The following is a 6,717-nucleotide window of genomic DNA, read 5'->3' on the forward strand; positions in this document are numbered from 1 at the left end:
CCTTCCAAAAATAGCCAAGAGATACTACTATAATCCACCTAGACTCTATTTGGATATAAGATAGTATGGTGAGATTCTGGGTTTTTTCGCCTTTCCCCAAGTAGATAAAGAAGTATACCAGACCATTTAGTGAATAATTGTCTCCTCTGATTTGTGATATTTTTGAAAAATAAATTTGTTTTTCTTTAACTACTTCACTATCGTTTTATCTCCACAGAAAAAGTCAGAGAAATTCAAGAAAAACTTGATGCTTTCATTGAAGCTCTTCATCAGGAGAAGTAAATTATTTTGAGTGAGTAAAGATTATGTGAACCCAGCCTTAAATTTTTATTCTAAACTTTTATTTTATTTTATTTTATTTTGAGTCAGGATTTCACTCTGTCACCAGGCTGGAGTACAGTGGCTCCATCACAACTCACCTCAGCCTCTACTTTCTGGGCTTAGGCAGTCCTTCTGCCTCAGCTACTCCTCAGCTACTACCAAGTAACTGGGATTATAGGTGTGGGCCACCACACTCTACTATTTTTTTTTTTTTTTTTTTTTTTGGGTAGAGATGAGGTCTTGCTATGTTGTCTAAGCTGATCTTGAACTCCTGGGCTCAAACAGTCCTCCCGCCTTGGCCTCCTGAAGTGCTGGGATTACAGGCATGAGCCACTATGCCCAGCCTTAAACTTCCTTAACAGTTTATCATTCTGCTCTGCTTAAAGCATGCTTGCTCCTTATGATGTAATAATTTCAGTGGCATGAATCTCTGAAAGCAGCTTCTAAATTTTACTTGTATAATGTTATTTGAACAACTTGATTGCCTTCTGGCTGAACTGAAAATATCCTCTAGAACTCATTTTGAACAAAACAAAGGTGAACAGAAAGCCAAGATATTTTATAATATGCAGGTGATTTTTTTTTTGTATGTAAATAATTGGACTGTAGTTGTCCTAATTTTATTCCTCCTTGTTACTTGCGTATTAAATATTAAACTTGCAAAGATTTTTATTTATTTGATTTGACTAAAAATTTTAATATTGTTCTTAATCTTATTCTCTTGTATTTAAAAACATTTAGGTAAGCCTTTTTCCTGTTTAATTTATATAGACTTAGAATTCAGTATTCTTCTAAATGTATTTATTTTCTTGTCTAATTCTATGCTCTGGCTTTATAAGCATGTTCCTGATAAAATACTCTGTATTTAAGGACTTCCCTTAGTAGCATAATCAATTAATTGTTGCTGAAGAATTATAATGAGTAAGTCATTTGTTTTCATTAAGGAAGTTGAGAAAAGAAAAATACCATAGTTAAGTAGTTATCACTTCAGATATTTCATCACTTTTATCTGTGAGCCTTATCTGTCTGCAGCAGGGTCAGGAGTAGAAATGTGAAAGTTTCCCTCCCAAGCTGCACTCAGTTCACTTCAGAAAAGGCCATTAAACTAAACAACCTCCTCTCTACTGTAGGGGAAAAGTATTTGAGAAAGCAAGCTAGAAAGAGAGGCTCTGCTCAGATGGCTCCTCACACAGAGCAGTACACCAGCAATGGAGCAAAGAAAGAGTTAGAAAACTTCAGAGTAAAACTACTTTTTTTTGTCTCATTTATTTCTTTCATAAGTTCAGACAGACTTATAGAGGTACCCACAGATACATAATCATCTTTAACATTAACCAAGAATAATTTTGGTGTTTTTACAAATGTCTGTGTTCATAAATGTTTTCTACATCTTCGATATATGAAAATTTTATTTTAAAATCATAATCTATCCCTAGTCATGATAGTTACTTTGAATAGTTACTCTTAGAGAGACACATTTTAAGTACCATCTTAATTTTGAGTTCTCTTCTTTAGCACCAGAATTTACATGATAGTTTTACTTATACATGGCAACCTTTGTGGGGGAAACATTCCATGATAGCTACAGAAATCCCATTACAGATATAAACTATATTTCTAGTTTTTTAATGAAAAGAGAAAGCCCAAAGCCAACCAGTGTTTTGCATAGTAGTTAACATTTCTGCCCTAAGCTGATCATTGTGACATTTAGAGTTGCCATTGCTGCAAAGGACATGCCATTTTCCTGCCAGGGAGTCTGTCCCAAGAGCAGACCAGTGCAGTGATAAGAGCCAGATTGTGGTGATATTTGTGCACAGAGAGGCCTTGAGAATAGGCAGACCATCTTGATTTTGTTTGTTTCCTATCTGTCTAGTGTCTCTAAGGTCCTTAGAAACAACCCTTGTGATTTATGACTCTGTGAACTGTTATAAAATATTTATGAAGCGAACAGATTATCTACTTTGTACCCTGCAGATTTGTTTAAAAGAAAAAATCTGGCAAAATACTAGTCTTGCTTCATCCTGCCCATTTTATTAAAAATACCGAGCATCGTAAGGAATAGTTTCTCAATTATAATTTTAATGTATATAATTCTAATTATAATTCTAATATTTACTGAAGATGCTTACACCCTACACAGCCATACACAGATTCTTCTATGCCAATTAATTTTAATATGTATTTTAATTTTTTCTATGAAAATGAATTCTAGTTTATTTTATTCATGTTTGATAAAATTATGCTAATGTTTGTGGTAGGTGATATTCTAAATAATTTTATTGAATTGTGGCTTTAAGCAAACCTAAACAGTTAAACTTCAGTATTTTTTGATCATACAATAACAAAGTTTGTTTGAAATTTTGCATTTGTTTCCCCAGATCTAAATTTATCAAATGGATTTGTTTTTACAGAATCCTACTCATAAGCACCTCTGCATACATCCGAAGAAAGAAAACTGTAAAATCTTTTGTCCTGCCTCTTTTTCTTCTGCTATTCCACCTCTCTAAACTTATAATAAAATAATGGGGTAAAAATTATTGATGTGTGTTACAGGCACTTTAACCATCAGCTGCCTTTTGAATGGAAGAACAGTGGTAATGGCAATAACACCCTATTTTGTTGTAGTGAAGTGACAGATTGGGATAATATATTGGTATGACCATTAGGTTCAGTCCTCAAATATAAGAAACTTACTCTTTACCTGTTGTCTCATTTGTGGTGGCACTAGTTTTAACTCATTAACTGATGGTACTCAATGTGAATTTCTTTTCCAGAAATATAATGCTAGGTGTTTTGAAATAAAACTATAGCAATTTTTTAAAAGTCAATTGTATATAAAATGACAGCAACCCACTAAGTCATCATCTGCATCTGTAATGTTCTATATCCAGGAACTATTTGATTGTGATGATTCAGTTTATGTTTACCACAAGACAGAAACATGGTTAACAGAAGAACCCCTAAAATAGGTTAATTTGGATTATAACAGTTCAGTGTACATTCAGAGAAAGAAATTTCAACCCTTCATTGACAGCTTAGCAATATGCCTTGGAAACCAAGTCAGTAGCAGCTTACCTATTTGATTCAGTTGCTATTTGTGCACTCACTGTATCTGTTTGAAATTGATTCATTTTAGATATTGTATACTTAAGTTTGGCTTTTTGTTAACAGTGTTTTTTTTTCCTGTTGACAGAGCCATTGGATTATGAAACAGGATGAGGAAGATGAAGGATAATCAGTTGACTAATTCCACTTAGAATATTGTCAAACATTTCAACTAGGCATCAGGAAAAGTGTTTCTTTCATAAGACTATTTTAAATAGAAATTATTTAGGCAATTAGGGCAGTGCTGACCATCCCTCTCTTAGCCGGATAAAGAAAAAATTAAAGTTTAATTCATTGCATTTTAATTACAGTAATACCCTGACAGTATTTTCATGCGTTATATATAAACCTTTTTATTGGTTAAAGGAAATTAAAACAAAGGGTTATGCCATTTTTTAACTTAAAACGTCTATCTCATTTGCTACCATTTAATTAAGCCTCTATTTTGTGAATAAAATGCCCATTGTATGACAGTTTTTATTTTACAGTTTACTTAATCTTATCATTTTCTTGGAATTGTTTTTTGGTAACAATTCCCTTGCTACTTTCTCCCCCCCCCCCCCCTTTTTTTTTAAACATCAGTACATTCTTCATTGTGATCCCTCAGGATCTGATATTTAATAGGCAAGGTTGAAAGATATACATAAAATTTCAGAAACTGGGAATTCAGTAAATGTCTGTTTTATATTGTTTGTTAAGGACAGTAGCTCCTCCAGTTTTAAGCATCTCTTATCAGTATACATTGTTATTTGGTAGATAAGTAGTCAAGGACCGTTTGTATTTCCCTTAGGTCTAATAGAGACAGTGGTGAACAGAAAGGGAGGAGAGCTCTATAATGCTAGGAGATGACCTCACTGGTTAAAAGCCTCCAACCAGTGCTGGCAGGTAGGGAAACCCCCTCACTGAAGCAGTCATCAGGCTTGTTAACGGAATATTTTTACGGTTGTAAAACATTGCCATTATAACTATACATCGATGTCTAAAGAAAAAAAAAAACAGGACCATATTTATTTCTGTGAACTATGGATATGAAAAAAATACCTTCAACTGGATTTCTCCCAGATTTCTCCCAGGGAAAAGGCTGTTATTAGTCAGTACTATTATCACATCCCTTTGTATAACTTTTAAAAATAGGGAGAGGGAAATCTTTATTTCTGTTAGAAGATCAGGATTGTAACTTATATTAACATTATTAAAAGTTCCATATAAAAATTCTGATATTCTTCCCATCCTCCTCAGTAATATGGCTTCTTTCATGGATTTTTTTTTAAAGCTGACCTCATGCTAAACCTGCCCTTTTTTTTTCTTGAAAGCTAGATATTTATTAAATGCAGATGTTATTGAAAGAAAAATAAAACTCAGTCTCAACAGTAAACCCTGTGTGTTGTATCTGTAGTTGAGAAAAGTTAGGAATCATTCAAATTTAAACAACAACAAAATCTATTTCAGATATTCGATATATAGATGTTAAATTCTAACTAAACAAGGAATCGTTTGTTTTTATGTCTGAATTTACAAAGAATGGAGGTGGACAAAGGTCTATGTGGAAGACTGGATAATTGTAAATAGATTACTCTTCAAAATTAATTTGGTCAGGATACCAGTTAACAATCACTATATGTAGGCAACGCACCATAGGAAGTAAGTGATTCTTGGTTCTTCCTGCTTCACAGTTGAACTGACTGTGCTGTAGTTACAGCAGAGCGGTCAGCCCTCCTAGTAGTTTAATTATATTGTCTCTTCTGGGTATTATCCCTATTTTTCACGGGTTTTTTTTCCACAACAGACTCCTTCCTACAAATTTTTTCACCTCCAAATGCAAATGAATAGTGTAAAAACAGTGTAGGTAACATTGCCAAATAATGTCTCCTAAACTCACAATCTAGGAATTTTACACATGATAAGAGAGTACAGGCTTGGAAGATAAATTCTTTAGTTAGTGATTTTATATTTATTTATTTTAGGTATATTTACCTGAAGAAAAATACGGTACTTTTGCTTTCTGATAAATGGGATCAAAGTAATGGTTTTTATCGCAATTCTCTAAGCTGGTATACATTGTAGGGTCAGGTACTTTAGCAGTCTGGAAATGTGCTTAAAAATATGCTTACCTTTTGAATTATCATGGCTCTTTGTTGTTTAAATATTTAAAACTTGTTTTCACTTGTGCACCATGAACGAACTTTGTATTTTTTTTTTTTAAACTTTCACTTTACATGTAGATATTATTGCAACTTATATTTTGCCTGTGCTTAATCTAAGGTCATTTGTGTAGATGAGTAATTAAAAAATATTTAAATCACATTATAATTCTATTATTGGATAGCATCTTTTACATTTTCTCTGTTTTAATGAGGGAAAAATATAGAAACGTGTGCCTAGGAGTCATTATGTGACCCCATAGTATAACCAGATTCATGGTCTATTAAGCTCTTAATGTGGCTCTTCTCTGAATGACCAAGTTTCACGTTTTGCATTTCATTGTTATACTCCATAGTTAGCCAGTGCTTTTTTTCATATCTTAATAGTTGTCAAAACATTTTGATATTTTCTTTGGTAAAATCTATAAAAATGTTTTCTAATTGCACTTTGCTGCCAAGACCATCACTTTAATTAATAATGCTAACATGTTCAGTCATATATGAGGCTTACTAAAAAGTTATAACTAAGTCTTGGAACTGGAAGGAATTTAGTCACTTAATTTCATCTACCACCTGATTATAAACTCTCATTACTCATTTTTTTATTCCTTCCAGTACTTCGCTCATGATACTTGCTAAATATTTGTTGACTGTTGGATGTGTAAATTAGGGTAGAGTGTAGGTGTGCCTCGTCCAGGACCCTTACACTTGGCTAGAGTCAAAACTGGGAATAGATTCAAAGTCACAATTGCTTCAATAAGTAGTACACAGGAGTCGGAAGATGGTATATTTCTGTTCAATAAATGTCAAGAGACTTTTTTTTAAATTCCTTTAAAAGATGTATAGGCAAGTATATGTTTCAGTCCTATTAGCATTTTTTCTCCTTATCCATACTAGCAAATCAATCCTAGTGTGCGGCCCAAAAAGTGCGTATATTTTAAACTAGGTTAAACTTTAAATACAAAGTACTTGTATTTTTTTCCTTTGTGTAATTCAAGTGCATGTCTCAAAAAAGTTTGTATCTGCATGTATCTTCATGTATCAAAAAAGTTGGAAGAATTTACTAAAGAGTTAATAGAGTAATTTGTTTTCTTTTAGCATGTCCAATTGAGGAATTAATATCTTTATCAAATTGAAGTAGCTTCCATGT

General features: G+C 32.9%; 1 long non-coding RNA gene across 1 annotated transcript; it reads left to right on the top strand.

The window, feature by feature from the left end:
- Positions 1–211: 211 nt before the first annotated feature.
- LOC103254212 lies at positions 212–6,010 on the top strand. Its single transcript, XR_503945.2, has 2 exons — positions 212–292; positions 2,733–6,010. It is a non-coding gene; the product is annotated as an uncharacterized LOC103254212 (long non-coding RNA).
- The last annotated feature ends 707 nt before the right edge of the window (positions 6,011–6,717 follow it).

This window comes from Carlito syrichta, unplaced genomic scaffold (genome assembly GCF_000164805.1).
Source record: "Carlito syrichta isolate Samal-C Ts95f unplaced genomic scaffold, Tarsius_syrichta-2.0.1 Scaffold273383, whole genome shotgun sequence".
Lineage (NCBI taxonomy): Eukaryota > Metazoa > Chordata > Mammalia > Primates > Tarsiidae > Carlito > Carlito syrichta.